This window comes from Eleutherodactylus coqui, chromosome 7 (assembly GCF_035609145.1).
Source record: "Eleutherodactylus coqui strain aEleCoq1 chromosome 7, aEleCoq1.hap1, whole genome shotgun sequence".
NCBI lineage: Eukaryota > Metazoa > Chordata > Amphibia > Anura > Eleutherodactylidae > Eleutherodactylus > Eleutherodactylus coqui.
In genome coordinates this window covers 194,120,763-194,137,878 of record NC_089843.1, presented here as the reverse complement: position 1 = coordinate 194,137,878, position 17,116 = coordinate 194,120,763, and the positions used below count along the sequence as shown (strand labels likewise).

At 44.3% G+C, this 17,116-nt stretch overlaps 2 protein-coding genes across 4 annotated transcripts in view; one reads left to right on the top strand and one right to left on the bottom strand.

Annotated features, from left to right (window-relative positions):
- ZAP70 (zeta chain of T cell receptor associated protein kinase 70) overlaps window positions 1-17,116 on the bottom strand; it is a 122,890-nt gene that overhangs the window by 101,999 nt on the left and 3,775 nt on the right. The window contains exon 1 of one of the 2 annotated variants that reach the window (XM_066574193.1): window positions 3,288-3,394. The exons of the other annotated variant lie outside the window; for it this stretch is intronic. The gene's annotated coding sequence lies outside the window, so the exon portion shown is untranslated. Of the gene's footprint in view, window positions 1-3,287; window positions 3,395-17,116 lie in introns of those variants that run through there. 2 annotated transcript variants of the gene reach the window in all.
- Window positions 2,709-17,116, top strand: part of ADAMTS10 (ADAM metallopeptidase with thrombospondin type 1 motif 10) — a 114,547-nt gene continuing 100,139 nt past the window's right edge. For both annotated transcript variants that reach the window (XM_066574189.1, XM_066574188.1), the window contains exon 1: window positions 2,709-2,844. The gene's annotated coding sequence lies outside the window, so the exon portion shown is untranslated. The remainder of the gene's footprint in view (window positions 2,845-17,116) is intronic.

Below are 17,116 nucleotides of genomic sequence, written 5' to 3'. Positions count from 1 at the left end.
TTACGTAATTTCAACCTGCTAATTTGAGCGGAATTGTGTAATCCAATGCATTTGATTGATCCGTGGATTACCGCAGATCAAACGCATGCAGAATCCGCAATTTCTATTCCATTATGTGAGACCGGCCTAAGGTAGTTCGCTACCTTTTTATCAGGTGACCAGGGACCTCACAACGAGGCCATCAGTCACTGCTCCAGGCACTCTGCGACTGTTAGTCACCGAGAGCAAGGAGATTTAAAATTTCCCAGGCTCCCCGGTTCCTACGCATGTGTCCGGCATTTTGCTGGCGGGCGCATGCGAAGAAGCTGGGGAAGGTCCGTGCAGGAGGATCGCATTGGGGTTCAAAAGTGGGGTTCAAGAGTTTCATCTCCTCTCACCGAACGCATGGGTGAGGGGAGATAAAGCTTCAACTTTTTTTTAACCTTTTACGTGATCACCATTATCCATTGGATAATGGCGATCACGTGACCAATAACCGCATCTTGCGTCCCCCCCTCCCCCCCGCCCCCGTGACATCTCTAGGCTCATGGCTACAGAAGCAGAGAGATTTTAGATTTCCCGGGCAATTCTTGACTTTTGCGAATGCATCTGCCATTATGCTGATGGGCGCATGTGCCGAGCCCGGGTTAAGGTCCACGGATATAGATACCATCGGGGGACAAATCTGGGGACCTTAGTTATGTAATTTCATCTCCCCTCATGGATACGTTTCGTAAGGGGAGATGAAACTTTAACTTTTTAAACTATTTAAAAAAAACTTTTTAACTTTCCATGATCACCGTTATCCAATGGATAATGGTGATCATGTGACCAGGAAATGCATACAGCGGTCCCCAGTGACTTCTCCCTGCACTTGGCTGTCTTTGACAGCTGGGTGCAGGGGAATTTTAAATTTCCCAGGTCCTTCGTGCTTCGGGGCATGCGCAGAAGCCCGTTACGGGTCCCGATCTCCGCCTGACATCATGGGGGACCAGGGTGAGTATTTTCACCTCCCTCCATGGATCCAATCCATGAGGGGAGGTGAAACTTCAACTTTTTTCACCTTGTTTACACTTTTCCGTGATCATCGTTATCCATTAGATAACGGTGATCATGGGACTGGGGACCATTCACCGCGGTCCCTGGTGACATCTCCTGCCTCCCGGCTGCCTTCAGCGGCCGGGAGCCAGGAGATTTCAAATTTTCCGTGGCTCCGGGCCTTCTGCGCATGCAGATGATGGTAATGCTGCCTGGCATGCATGCGCAGAAGACCAGCGCCTGGTCCCGGAGGACCAGATCAGCGGTGACAGTGCGAGGGACAGGGGTGAGTACGCTCAGCGGCCCCCATGGAACCAATCCATGAGGACAACTGAATCATTAACTTTTTAAAAACTTTTTTGCACTTTAATGCGATCCAATAGATAGCGCCGATCGCATTGCCGGGCGGGCTCCCCGCAGCCCGGGATGACAGCTCCATGTTGTCAGCTACCTCCGGGCACCGACAGCATGGAGCTTTCATGTGTATAGCCCATGTGGCTTTAATCCCTGCATGAAGCATGTTTCTACGTACTCAGGGATTAAAGCAGCTGGTCCAACCCACTAGTGTTATTTCCCATGTACGACAGCTTATTTTGAAAGTCATCTGAAACAACAGGGAAGTATTATAATGTTGGTGATGTTGGTGCATCATGTAATGTACAATGTAGAACCCGGGTGCTTCATCTTATGCTCTTGCACTACAAAAAGTGAGTTGTATCTATTGCTTAGCTTGGGTTGTGTTACAATGTGCAGGATGCATGTTTAAGATGACGATTAATAAAGATATTTCCGTATTAATCATAAAAGTTGTTCATTTTTTTCAGAGTTTCCCATATGACAAACGTAAACTGGATGCAATGCTTGTGTTGTGGTCTAATCCCCGGGCTGAGTAGAGGAAGAAGATCTAAGTCTGACAATAGCACATAGGCCCTCATAGGAAACGGGCCATTTATTTCCTTTTTGCATTTGGTACCACATTCTATCACTAGAGGGCAGTAGTACCTTCATAATGAAAAGCAGTAATGCCACTTGGCAGTGATAATGCAATTGCAGTGAATTATGGTCAAAAAAGCAACTATTTTTTGTGCTACAAACACTCTACATTGAGCAACACTGTAGCGCTGTAGATGGTGCTTGCACATGAATAGGGGGCCTGTGTATGGCCAAAAGGAGACAGCTGGAGCCTAAACTGAGGGTCCCCAGGACAATATCCTGCACACTGTAAGACATCTAGTGTGGGCTCTACAGGGACGGGGTGTTACGTTCCAACACTTATAGCATTGTTAGAGAAAAAAGTTGACATTTTCCACTTTTCTGAAAAAGTGCATGCCCTGGGAATACACTGCTGTAGGAGAGGTACCATAGAGGGCTGGGACATCCTCTAGCCCTTCCTACCTATTTAGCATCAGCCATGCCCACTGCCCCTGTGGCAACTTAACCCCTTTCCTGCCAATTCACCTAGAACAAATTACACAACCATGTGCTTTAGATTCCCCTTTGGCAAGTAGTTGTTTCTAAGCTTCATCTGTACTGCTGCCTCCTTCACAATTATACTTTAAAAACACTAATACACATACCAAAAGCCTGGCCACAGTCTGGGAGTGCTTCTTTAAACACAGCCCCTTTAATTATGTGAGGTCAATGCTTCTTTTTTCTTTTTTTTTTGTTACGGCATGCAGCTGCCAAAAAAATCATCCACTGCATAGATTACTTGAAAAAAGCCCCTCCAAAGTCCAGGTCCCAGAAACATCAGTGTCGCTGGGCTGCAAGCTGGCACCCATCTGAAACTTCCCGGGAACAATCAAGAAGTTGGAGTGAAGCGTCCCGGTATGTAGGTGTTACACTGTAACGTGAATTTATAATTACAGACTACTGACAGATGGTTCATGTGCTGTTCTGTATCTCTATGAAGTGGCATCTGTAACTGTAGACACCTTCATGTATATTATTTAGCATCATTGTCAGATGAGTTTTGCATTGTATGACTTCACTTAGTTGTATGTATTTTCTCTGATTTCACCTATGAAGTCTAGTGGATGCTGTCATAGTTTCATATGAGGGGTCATTGTAATCTCTTATGTAAGTGACCAAACCTGCAATACATGGCAGGCACATTCAATGGTTCCTACGTTGCATGAGTAACATTTTTCAAGTAATTCAGTAACATTATTGTATGCAGATATTGTCATGAAAAAAATCAACTTTCCTATTGCTTTGAAGATCAGCAGATTCACTTGTCTCCCCTTAAAATCTCTGTCTATACTATTTACCTTCTAATATGATCAACATGTGGACTTTTCATCTAATACTAGAGGACACAGATCCTGTTCTCGCTTGCCTTTGGTGGGTTAGTTCTTCAGCTTGTGTTGCTCATTGCCTTTTATATTATATGTATTTGGACATAGTTTCTCCTCTTGCTGCCTAGAACATGTGAGCACCCCTGCAGACTCACAGATGTTCTTGCCTTCTTCTCATTTTCTTTGAAATTTAACCTCTGTTCTTAATTACAAGTGACTAATGGAAAACCTGAAAAAGTAAGAAATAATTGAAAGACAGATAATGAAGTTATTTGGGATGCAGGAACAGACAGACAGTAATCTTATGTTGCAAACTTGACAGGACTTGACTTTTAATTGTTAACTTGTACAATGTCCCCTTTATTGTGATCAGTCAGGATGATGTTTCACAGCAGAAAGAATTAAGCGACTAGAAGGCCTCAACTTCTAATCCTACTTTATGTCTTCTGAAAACTCATGACAGCAAGGATTATTTCAACTCTTGACCTCAAGTCTGTCCTCCAGAAATATCTAAAGCTGGCATTACACAAAATCATTCCAGCTATCACTCCTGAGACTTGACGTATTTGTGGAGGAGGTACTATAGGTTGAACTGCCGCCAGACATCTCCACCAGCTCTTCTCTCCAACGCAGTGGTCCCCAAAGCTTCCGTAGCTCACAAGAGGTGGTGGTGAGCCAGATACAGAATGTGAACAATCCTACTGTATCTATGGCCTGGTGACAAGGCTTTTGCCCTAGTGTTAACTGGCAGTCATATGATTTTGAACCTCTGATAATGCGTGATATTCCTGGTGTACAGTGGTTCACAAGAGAGCTGCCAACAGTTCGGGAGTCACATGCAAGGGGGTCCAAGAGTTGCATGTGGCTCCCAAGGCACTGGTTCGGGAAAACTTCTCTAAAGGGATCTGACAGCTCTGCATAAATATTTGACCGTAAGTGATCTCCATTGTTCACTACTAATAAAGCGTCAGTCAGAATTAAGCCATTAAACCTTGACTAAACTAATGTAAGTATTTGTTAGGGACTCACTCAGACTTTCGTTCAAAAAAAAGTTTTATTAGGACAGAAACATACATCAATTCCAAGGCGAATCATTCCAGTATATAACAAATAATAGCAGGGATAATCGCCATCCTTTAACCAATGCTCTATCTAGCGCCATCTGAGTTCTCGCTGACCTAGGTTTTTATATACTTTTAAACCTTGCTAACCTAACATAAAACTAAAATGGCAGCACAGATGCTGGTAAACATAATATAAGTATAATAAAAAAAAAATACAGAAAAAATAGAATGAAGTACCAGAATAGATGTGAGAACGGGAAGTAGAAATAGAAATGGGAAGACAGGAGAGAGGGAGAAAGGGAGGAAGAAAGAGAAGGAAGGAGAGAAAAAGGGGGCTGAGGGCAAGGGAAAGGATTGAATTGGGGGATGAGCTGGATCGACACCATGTTTCTAGAAGGGACTTATGTCCCCAGATATTAGGGCGTGCAAGGGCCGAGCTGTCTGAACCAGGAATGCAACCCGAGATCGGTTGTTAGCATACTGGTCCCCCCCCCCCCCAAGCGGTGGAGAGGAGGACGGACAAAGCACCTAGGATGAGATGCGTCCCCGGGCCACCCATTCTGCAGCCCTGGGGGAGGTCCTGAACTCCAACCAAGGCTGCCATATCGCATAATACCTTTCGGTGGTCATATGATCCCCTCATGCCTCACCGGTTCATTATTCGCCTCTACCTAATGGGCTCTGGAGGGACAGGCAATAGACCTCCAAAACCTTGGAATGATTTGTCTAACAGCCTGCATGAAGAAACGAAGCAGGCCTTTCTTAGTCCTTGAGATGGATCCCGGAAACATAGACATCATGGCCATTTCCAGGGTAATCCGTATATCTCCGTCACATAGGCTATTGTGTAGTCTTGATACATCTTCCCAGAGAGAGGCTATCAGCGGACACTCCAAACATATATGGAACATGCTGCCCCTACGTCCGGACATCTCCAACACGACGGGGAAGATTGAGGGAACATTTTGTGTAGTCTCTCCAGGGTTCTATACCATCGGGATATTATCTTAAAATTTAATTCCTGATGTCTAGAGTAGACCGACCCTTTATGTGTCAGTGTGAATGCCTTCACCCAAACCATCTGAGGGAAGCATTTGCCCAGTTCCTTTTCCCAAGCTTCCATGTAACTCGGGAGAGCATCCCCCATCTCCCGGTCTAGCAGGGAGAGCATCTTATATAGCAGCAAAATTGCATGACTGGGAGAGTTAGTGAACATGCAGATTTTCTCAAAGGGAGTAAGGTCCCGTGACAAGTTCGATCTGGGAATCAGAGCATCTACTGAACCCCTCAGCTGAAGATATTCCAGCCACGCCCCTGGTGGAACGTGCTCCTCCACAAAAAACTCAGTCAGGGGCCTCAGCCCAGCCCGTCCCATCACATCCGTCAGCTGTGGCACAGGGTTTGCGGGAACAGTCGCCAGGGTCCCTCATTGTTCGAATGCTTTAAATTGAGGATTGGCTAGCAATGGGGTATAGTGACCAGCGCGCTCCCACCCGCAAAGCCCGACCAGGCCTCCATCAGTTGGCCCAGTAGGGGCGACAGGCCAGGGGCACCTCTAAGCAGACTGCCCGGTATCCAAAAGACACCCTGTGCCAGCCTGGGCTCTAGAGCGTACTCGATCTCAACCCATAGCTTGGACTCCCGGTGTTTAAGAAGTTTCAGCACACAATTCGCTATATTGGCCTTATAATATAGAGAGAAATCTGGTAGGCCCAGGCCTCCCTTCTCCTTGGTTCTGGCCGTCATACTATATTTTAATCTAGGACTACGGCCTCGCCAAACAAATTTTGTAATTAAGGAGCGGATATACTTCAAAAAGGACCTATGTAGCTTGATGGGGAATGCCTGACATAAATACAAAAACCTCAGGAGGGAATCCATCTTTACAGAATTGATTCTACCCCCCCCCCCCCCCCCCAGGACAGAAAAAGTGGGTTTCAGTTCCCTAAGTCCCTTACTAAATTAGCTAGGAAAGATTTAAAGTTCAGGGCGAACACATCTGAGGGGTCTACTGGGAGCTGTATACCTAAATATCTAAGAGAGTTAGCGTGCCATTTAAAGGGGAACTGTACCTGCAGAGACTACCCTTCGGGCCGTGGGAGGGAGACATTCATTATTTCCGTTTTCTGCAGATTCATTTTAAAATTGCTCACTGTGCTAAATCTATCAAATTCCCGCAACAGTAGCGGGATTCCCACGCTTGGGTAGGTTAAATATATGGAAGGTCGTCTGCAAATAAGGAGAGGTTATGATCCGTTTGTCCCACCCTAGCCCCCCTAATAGAGTCATTCCCCCTAATAGCATTGACCAGGGATTCCATCGTCAGGATATACAAAAATGAAGAGAGTGGGCATCCCTGCCTTGTTCCATTCCGGATGGAGATATTATCCGACAAGGCTCCGTTGACCCTAACCCTGGCTGAGGGGTCTCTATACAGGGCCATAATCCAGTCTCTCATGCGGGGTCCCAACCCCACTCTTCCCAGAGTGGCCTCTAGAAATTCCCATCCGACTCTATCAAAGGCCTTTTCGGCGTCCACCTCCATGAGGCAGAGTGGAGACCCCGCATTCCGAGCACGCGCATTAATGACATACATTTAATTATGTTGTCCCTCCCCGGGACAAACCCCACCTGGTCCCTGTGTATCAGCTTTGGGATACAGGGCTGAAGACGGGTTGCTATCAATTTAGCGAATAATTTCGTATCTACATTTAAAAGCGAGATGGGTCTATAATTTCCGCACGCCGTGGCATTCTTCACCGGTTTAGATATAACAACCAAATGCGCCTGGAGCACTTGAGTCGGGAAGGGGCAGCCCAGGGACTAACTCAGACTTTAACAAGTATTCCCTACAAAACTAAAGATTGCTAGGCTTTGTTCAAATTAGTTCCAGTTGCTATTTAGTCGCCTTCAAAGGCAACTAAACTGAATCTGTATGGGTTTATTTTGATTTAGTATGGTCACCCTCACAGAGCAGCCGAAGCCTTTGTTATAGAAAATGGAGCAAAGTAGGACCCCGTTTGCCATTTACAGGCAGTTTTCCTTGCAATTTAGACTGATAGATGTACATTAACAACATATATTGTTTATAAATATGTCACATGACAGCAGGCGCCAGTCGTTGCTCACCAAGGTGACATTCCTTCCATGTTGATGTCATTGTCCTGTAGAAGTAATTTGCTGTAGAAGTAATTTGCTGTTGCAGTCATGTGATGTTATGTCTCTTTGGAAATTTTATTGGAGTCTAAATAATGGGCAGTCGGAATGCAATGTGACCAGGCAGATACCTGGCTATTTCACAGGTTTTTACACAAGGGAAATACAACTAGTGATGAAAAATTAGTAGAGTAATCGGTTCGTGTTGGTATTGGGTCGATTTCTTGAAAATAATCATGAATCGGAACGCTCGATTATGACTCCCATTAAAGTCACTGGGAGTAAAAATTAGGTTAACGAATTTGCCCTCCAGAAGGTTCCCAGTGCAGCCAATGCCCCACAAACTGCACAGAAATACAGCCAAACATCTGAGGAACATTGTGCTCCTCCCACAAAATTAGTCAAAATAGTGTACAGTGGTGTAACAGTCAATGTTAGCATACATGTGTTACTGAAAACAAAAAAAGGTCCACGGAGGCTTTCCTAGATCAAAAATTGCGCCAAGGAAGACAGCAGGTGTGCTGCTAGTTTTTAAAGTAATGTCATACATTTTCAAGGAGAAGTTCTGTCAGGTGAAAATAACACTCAAGCACGGACCTTCTCCAAGAAACTGCTGTAAAGGTACAAAAATTTCGCTTCGTAAGACCGCAGGTGTAACGCTTGTTTTAAAAGCAATGTAATAAAGTTTTTCAAAGGACAAACTCTACAGAACAGCCGAGCACGGATCTCCTCCAGGGGAAAGCTGTAGAGCTACAGATGTATCTTGTACTTTAGAAAATTTTTGTTTTGGGAGAAGTAGGAGGAGGAAATATGACGGAAGCAGGAGAAGGAAAGCAGCAGCAGTTCCACCACCAGCATGCTGCGATTTGCCGGCCGCGAGCGGAGAATCGCAATGGTTCTCTGCTCGTGGACAGGGGGGAAGCGCTCTCCATAGGAACACTATGGAGAGCTTGAACTGCGTTCCCTGCGACCGGATTATCGCCGCAGGGAATGCAATTCAAACTCGCCCGTGGACAGGCAGCCTAACAAATACATACTTCAACACTCATATGTACTTAATATCTGCATAAAAATGCATAACTGTTATTTATACTACCCACATAAAAAAGCAAGGTTTTTAGGGCGCAATTAGATCAAATTTGTGTGTACCCATCCACCATGTGAAGGTAAACCTTAATTGATGGATACTCAGCTTTACAGGCACCTCTCTGTGGGCTAAAAAACCTCCATATGAATGAAAAAGTTGGATACCTAGTACTTTACTATCAGTGAACCAGCTACGACCGATAGACCAATGCCATGCCAGAGTACATCTTCATTGGAGCTGACATACTCTTGGACCATCATGAATAAGTACTGCCTGTCAGTCCTACTCTGTGTAATACTGCCATATTTTTAGGTCCTTCTCCACTGCCGGAATGAGATTTGCCATTTTGGTCTTGTAGCAGGTATCAAGGAGGGTGGCCTGCCAGTAGTGAATGATGTTTTGATGTAGGCTATGTGACAGTCCTTCTGCAAGCACTGCAGCATAAAAGCACTTATATGCCTCAAAGTGCCTAAGGGTGATGACCCACATCCCTTGGGGTCAGGCCTAAGAGTGTCCTTTGTCTGGTCCTGCCATCTATGTCGATTAGCTAGAGTTAGTGGTGGATGGTAGGAATATTGCATAGCCCCTTCCTCTGCCTCTGGTCCTACATTATCCCACTCTTCTAGACTTCTCCCATGGGTAGAGAGACGTGTTGAAGAAGACACTCCATTTCTTGCCCAAAGCCACACTCCCTCTGGTGTTGATTAATGGTAGAATGGCGAGACAGGAGATTGGTATCTTTTTCTCCTCCCCCTGTGACAACAATACATCATTGTCCCTGAGGTCTGTAGCATATTTTCCGCAGGCATCCAACAGAGTTATTCATACTGATCAGGGCATCATCACGGTTGACCATTTTGGTCACTTCCTCAAAGCAGTCTAAAGCGTCACACACGTCTTTGATCTGCAGCCATTCCACAGGCATTAAGTGACAGACCTCCATGCTGTGACTGCTAATGGCACAGATCATCTGGTACTCTGCTGCTGAATTAGCCTCTGGAATACATGCAACATGGAATTCCACCATGTAGGCATGTCACAGATTGAGTGGTAGCTCGAACTGTCACTGTACTTTTGCCAGACGAGAGGCAGCTGAGTGTAGACTACATGAAAATCTGCTTGTAGCTGCTTAGGTCAATTTCACTCGGCCAAGAAAATCGCGCGTGATTTGTGCGTTGCGAGACGCACAAATCCCATACGAATATAAATCTTATTCTTTTGAATGGGGTCATACACATGAGCAATTTTTTTCCCACATCACACAAAAACATTGCGGCATATCCTATCTTTGGGCGTTCCCTTGGAACGTATTATGTCACCCATTGTTTTTAATGGGGCCGGGACAACATTGCACAGCGTACAAGATGCATGCGAGTGTGATGCGATGCAAGGTTTACCCATTGAAAATAATGGGAAACACTCTGCGATCCTCCACCTCAGCTAAAAGCATCGCTTCTCCCCAATGTGATGCGAGCTGGTTTTAACGCAAAAAGGCCTTGCATCCACGGGGACATTGTATGTTGGGGAGTGCGATATCGGGCTGAGTTTCATGGCCTGATATTGCACTCACCCACGTGAAATTAGCCTTAGCCTGTGTTCATGTTTTTTGTTGCATATTTGAGCCACAATTAAAATCACATCAAAAAACTGCAAGCGCTATTAAAAACCACATGTGAATTCAAACAATACTTGCGATTTTGTTTTTTTTAAACTGCATGGAGGTTTCTGTTGCGTTTTTTAGTTGTGTGCAAAGAGTGCAATCATATACAGTATATACTCAGGTTATAGCAGCTTATACAAGCTGCACATATATAATTATAATCAGGAGATACCCAGGTTATACCAGCTGTACATATATATATATATATATATATATATATATATATATATATATATGTATATAAAGGGGAAAGCCCTGACTGACTGACTGAATCGTCACTAATTCTCTAACTCCCCGGTGTCGTACAAACGTGAAATTTGAAGCAACCATTCTTTAGGTACCTTTAGGAAAGGTAAAGAGGTCACAACTTGATTATTCAATTCTAAGTGCAAAAGTAAGTGACCCCCTTTGTAATATAACTAATAACACACATCTGAATCTCACAAACATGAAATTTGAAAAGATAAATAATGGATAGCGCTCCATGAAATGGATGGAGAATGCTTGTAAAAAAAAGGTGCCGAGAGTGTATATAAAAAGGAGAGTAGAGTAATCACTCACCCCGTGACGCCGAGCCTGTGTCCTGGGCTACCGTGCGTCAAAATCCAAGATGACGTATCAATCCACAATAGGGATGGAGCTTCCTTACACCGGTCACAAAGGACATCTTGAAGAGAGCGTCTTGGTTGCTCCCAGAGATGAAAAATGCACCACGGGATGAAAAACAAACCAATGAAAAACAAAAAATAAACCAGCGCTCCGGTGTTTCAGAAGACCACACTCAAAATTTGCAAAGGTTAGTATTGTGGTGGTGGTAGTATAGTAATAAATATTACTTACTTTACAGGGGTGCTTACGATTAAGCACCCCTGAATCCAAGGTAGCAGGCAGAATTCAAACGGAGTGTATGGAAATTCTTTTATTGCGACGCGTTTCGGCCGTAATCTCGGCCTTTTTCAAGCATCTTGAAAATGCTTGAAAAAGGCCGAGATTACGGCCGAAACGCGTCGCAATAAAAGAATTTCCATACACTCCGTTTGAATTCTGCCTGCTACCTTGGATTCAGGGGTGCTTAATCGTAAGCACCCCCTGTAAAGTAAGTAATATTTATTACTATACTACCACCACCATAATACTAACCTTTGCAAATTTTGAGTGTGGTCTTCTGAAACACCGGAGCGCTGGTTTATTTTTTGTTTTTCATTGGTTTGTAAACATGAAATTTGGCACGACCATTCTTTACGTCCTAAATAGGAAAAGTAAACGGGTCGCAGCATTAATATTCAATTATAAGCGTAAAAAAATCTGTGATACATGAGATAGTTCTTTTCTCAGAAATCATAAAGGCCAGGGAAATGATTTGCATACTGAGAAGAATCTACCTCACCTCTATGTGTATGTAGTAAGGAGAATCTAACTGACTTATGTGTGTATATACTGAGGAGAATCTAACTGACCTCTGTATGTTTATATTGAGTAGAATGTAACTGACCTCTGTGTGTATATACTGAGAATTTACCTCATGTCTATGTCTATATACTGAGGAGAATCTACCTCACCTCTATGTGTATATACTGAGGAGAATCTACCTCACCTCTATGTGTATATACTGAGGAGAATCTAACTTACCTCTGTGTGTATACAGAAGAGAATATAAAGCTCCTCTGTGTGTATACTGAGGAGAATCTACCTCACCTCTGTGTATATATACTGAGGATAATCTAACTGACCTCTGTGTGTATATACTGAGGAGAATCTACCTCTCCTCTCTGTGTATATACTGAGGAGAATCTACCTCACCTCTATGTGCATATACTGAGGAGAATCTACCTCACCTCTATGTGTATATACTGTGGAGAATCTAACTTACCTCTGTGTGTATACAGAAGAGTATATAAAGCTCCTCTGTGTCTATGTACTGAGGAGAATTAACCTCATCTCTGTGTGTATATACTGAGGAGAATCTACCTCATCTCTGTGTATATATACTGAGGATAATCTAACTGACCTCTGTGTGTACATAGTGAGGAGAATCTACCTGTCCTCTACATAGTAACATAGTATGTAAGGCTGAATGAAGACAATGTCCATCTAGTTCAGCCTGTTTCAAACCCACCTTTGTTGGTCCAGAGGAAGGCAAAAAAAACACAAGGAGCCAATTTAGCTTATTTGGAAGAAAAAAAAATTCCTGACTCCATAATGGCAACCAGAGTAATCCCTGGATCAACATTTGAGATCAACAACTGCGTTGGTCACCTAATGTCTATATCCTGTAATATCATAGCGCTCTAGAAAGATATCTAGTCCCCTCTTCAATTCTTCTATGGATTTTGCCATCGCCACGTCCTCAGGCAGAGAGTTCCACAATCTCACTGTTCTTACCCCCTTCTATGTTGGTGATGAAACCTGCTTTCTATTAGATTTAGCGAATGTCTTCTTGTTATCGTCGCAGTCCTGGGTATAAACAGATCGTGGGAGAGATCCTTGTATTGTCCCCTAATGTATTTATACACAGTTATTTGATCGCCCCTTAGCCATCTTTTTTCCATGGTAAATAATCCCAATTTTGTTAGCCTTTCTGGGTATTCCAGTCCTCATTCCATTTATTTATTTATTTACCCTGTAGTGTCCCAGAACAACATCCTGGTTCCCTCCATAATTGTCATACATGTTCTGTCTCATGAGGATGCACTGTGCAAAACTGTCATGTCCATTTTCTGTATGTATGTTGCACAGCTGCAGCGTCTGAAGGGTTAACTCTAGAGATGAGCGAGCATACTCGATAAGGACAATTACTCGATTGAGCATTGTCCTTAGCGAGTATCTCCTTGCTCGGAAGAAAGGGTTTGGCTGCCGGCGCGGGTGACAGGTGAGTTGCGGCCATGAGCAGGGGGGAGCGGCGGGGGGGGGGGGGGGGGGAGAGAGGGAGATCTCCCCTCCGTTCCTCCCCGCTTTCCCCCGCCGCTCCCCGCTCTGGCAGACGAATCTTTGCTCCCGAGCCGGCAGGTACTCGCTAAGGGCAATGTTAGATCAAGCAATTGCCCTTAGCGAGTATGCTCGCTCATCTCTAGTTAACTCCCCTAAAATCATTGCCTCTCAGCTCTGCTGCTGAATGTATCTATTCCTACTGTGTCATGTGATACAAGTGAGGTTATAAAAGTGAGTGTCAGAGAGCGGGAATGGGTCTTCTTCATTCTGTGTTGGAGCAGGGTTCCATCTTACCTGCTGCTTGGAGCTAACATAGAGCCACATGGGAGCACCATCAGCTTCCACGTTTGTGAAGATGTAGGAAGAGGAACAACTACCCGCAGCGCATGTAGAGTGGATGTAACAGGAGTGAGTTCATGCCAGAGAAAGAGAGAGCGCACAACCCTCATCATCCTACCTCACACAAACCAGGTACCCATTCACACTACAGGCATAGAATGTGCGGGGTGCATCTAGGCTAAGCCTTCTTCTAAGTGATTTCTTGCCAGAGAGTATGCGGAGAGATTCTTGTATTTTTACCTCCTCCAGAGTATACATATAATATCCAGGACCGGTGACATATAGATGATGTGGACTATAGGGCCGTATTGTTCCTGTTTATTTTTGCCTCCCAACCTCTGATCTTTTGTCTGTAACTGCTGCTGTGAATAATACCTATATACCTCCTCTGTGTGTATACACTGAGGAGAACCTAACTCTCCTCTATGTGTATACAGGAGATGTATATACTTCTCCCTGTATATAGTGATATCAATCATGCTGATATAACCTGAATATCTCCTGTATATAATTATATATGTACAGCTGGTATAAGTTATAGGGCTCCCACACACTTGTGTTTGCGTTTTTTGTTAACGCGATTGTCAATGGGACAAAAAGGCAAGTTGCGTTGCGTTTTTTACATTAGAAAGTCCCATTGACAATCGCTTTAACAAAAAACGCAAACGCAGGTGTGTGGGAGCCCATATAGTGATATCAGCCATGCTGATATAAATTGGGCCAGGTTATACCAGCATGTTCCGTATCACTATATACATAATGTATAACTTATACCAGCTGTACTAATATAATTATATACAAGAGATCTCCAGGTTATACCAACATAGTGCATATCACTATATACAGGAGGTGTATAACTTATACCAGCTGTACATGTATAATTATATACAGGAAACACCCAGGTTATAACAGTATACTCCATATCACCATATACAAGATGTATAACTTATACCATCTCTCTCTCGGGTCCTCCTGGACTTTCATTTACAGGTTATCCGATATTGCTACAGGGGTGAATAGAGAGAGGACTTAGACCCTCCATAGAAGCTCCTTGTAATCACTGGTCGATGTGCACTGATAGACTGCAGTTCTGATTACACTGATCACAACTGCAGTCTCTCAGTGTTAGGACCGTGCGCCGTGGGAGAGCCAACCTGCGGGCACTGCCTCTCCTCTTCTCACCATCTTGGTCTTCTTCCTCTGTTTGTTTGGACTGCTCAGTTGACATCCATGACACCGAGTGATCAAACAGCTCCTGAGACTGAACCATGTAGACGGCTTCGGAGGGTGTGGGGGCTTTAACATGGGGTAAGTAGGATGCTCATGGCCAGCTGATGCAGACTGACTGCTGTGTACCTCAATAAAAAGCAGATTAGTCATCAGCATAGACCTGATAGCTGTCCTCAGCGAGGTGGTTTATGGTGCACAATCACAAAGGAACCCAAACCCTCTTTCCCTTGCTGTTGGGGTACACCATGGCTCGGTCCTCTGCCCCCTCCTTTTCTCCATCTACACAGCCCCTATTGGACATTGGCCTCATTTAGGCTCCCATATCTCCTGAAGATCCGCCATATTGGTGGTGAAACATGTAGAGCTAGAGGAGCAACACAATTAGTTGGCAGAGTTAGCAATCAAAACTATGAGCTAGAGGAGCTGAAACAAGTTGGCAGCGTTAGTAATCGAAATTATTGAGTGGACAGTATTATATTCTCGGTGTCTCCATAGTAGACACCTTGAGTCTATCAGGGTTCTCACCTCTCTATCTGAGCTGAGAGCTGTCACTCTCCCTTTTATGTGTGTCTGAGTTCTTTTGTTTTTTGTCTGTCTTGTCGCTGGAGCGTTGCAATTTCCTTCTACGTCCGGATACCCCCACCCCAGCTGTCTAGCCCTAGTGTGTATGTTTTTAGTAGGTTCTAATAAAGAGTATCAATAGTGATCTTTTAACAAGTCTAGTCTATTTTAGCGTAAATATACTAATAAAAAAAAAAATATTAGAAATGTTAAAAAAATCATTTTTTTAGCGTTTTACCCCCCCCCCCTAAAATGGAAAAAATGGAAAAAGATATTTTAAAAAATAGCCCTATATGTCACGGAAAAAAAACGCAGCAAAAATAATTTTGATAGCTAAAGGAAAAAAAATAGGGCAGTAAAACCACCACATGGGTAAAAATCCCTTAAAAGTGTCTGGTTCCTAAGGTACAAAACAGCCTGGTCCTTAAGGGGTTAAATGTGATGTGTCTTTTTTTCTCAGTTTATCAGCTTTAGCCACCATCCTCTTGGCCCTTCTGTTGCCTCTTATTATTGTGCTGCTTCCCCAAAATGGGCACAGTGCACTTGTTATGTAATGAAGCAGTGGGGGGTTTGAAGGGCCTAAGTTGAAGTTTTGCACCCAGGCTCATGAGTCTTTAGCTTCACCCTAGTCTGATGTTAAAGGGGTTGTCCCGAGGCAGCAAGTGGGTCTATACACTTCTGTATGGCCATAATAATGCACTTTGTAATGTACATTGTGCATTAATTATGAGCCATACAGAAGTTATAAAAAGTTTTATACTTACCTGCTCCGTTGCTGGCGTCCTCGTCTCCATGGTGCCGACTAATTTTCGCCCTCCGATGGCCAAATTAGCCGCGCTTGCGCAGTCCGGGTCTTCTCCTCTTCTCTATGGGGCTCCGTGTAGCTCCGTGTAGCTCCGCCCCGTCACGTGCCGATTCCAGCCAATCAGGAGGCTGGAATCGGCAATGGACCGCACAGAAGCCCTGCGGTCCATGGAGACAGAGGATCCCGGCGGCCATCTTCAGCAGGTGAGTATGAAGACGCCGGACCGCCGGGATTCAGGTAAGCGCTGTGGGGGTTGTTTTTTTAACCCCTGCATCGGGGTTGTCTCGCGCCAAACGAGGGGGGGGGGTTAAAAAAAACAAAAACCCGTTTCGGCGCGGGACAACCCCTTTAATGATAAACTGACTACCCTGCAACAAGGTCAAGCGAAGTTGACCAACATTCTGTGTGAAGCCCAAAATCCCTACAAGAGAGCCGCAGCCAGGCATTGTCATTATTGTCCTTCTTATAAGGTAGGAAATATGGTATGGCTTTCCACAAGGAATTTAGCTCAGAATACCTTCACTCAAATTGAATAAAAAATGTAGGAATTTCACAATCAACTTCAGTCATTGATTCAGTGGTGAGGCTATGGTCCTAAGGACAACCCATTGGAACCAGTGAAGAATATTCATGCTCCATTGCTAATAAAATAATTCCATTGTCACTGACCAGCTAAGCATAGTTCAGTACCATCTATAGGACACTCTTTGAGAAGGGAAAGTATTGTGAAAAACTGAATATGCTTGTGCAGCATCCCAGCGGCCACATAGACACGAGGCCCGCACTGAGGAGCTGGCAGGAGGGACGCACACAACCTCGGCCCAAGTACTGCTATGCCTCTTCACCTGTATACGTGTGGTAGACTTTAGATTTGTCACGAGTGACACCACCGTTCCTTCTCACCGTAGCTTGTACCCGGTTGTTAAATAAAGAGAGTCCCCACACACAGTTGAAACTTGATAACTCGGTCAC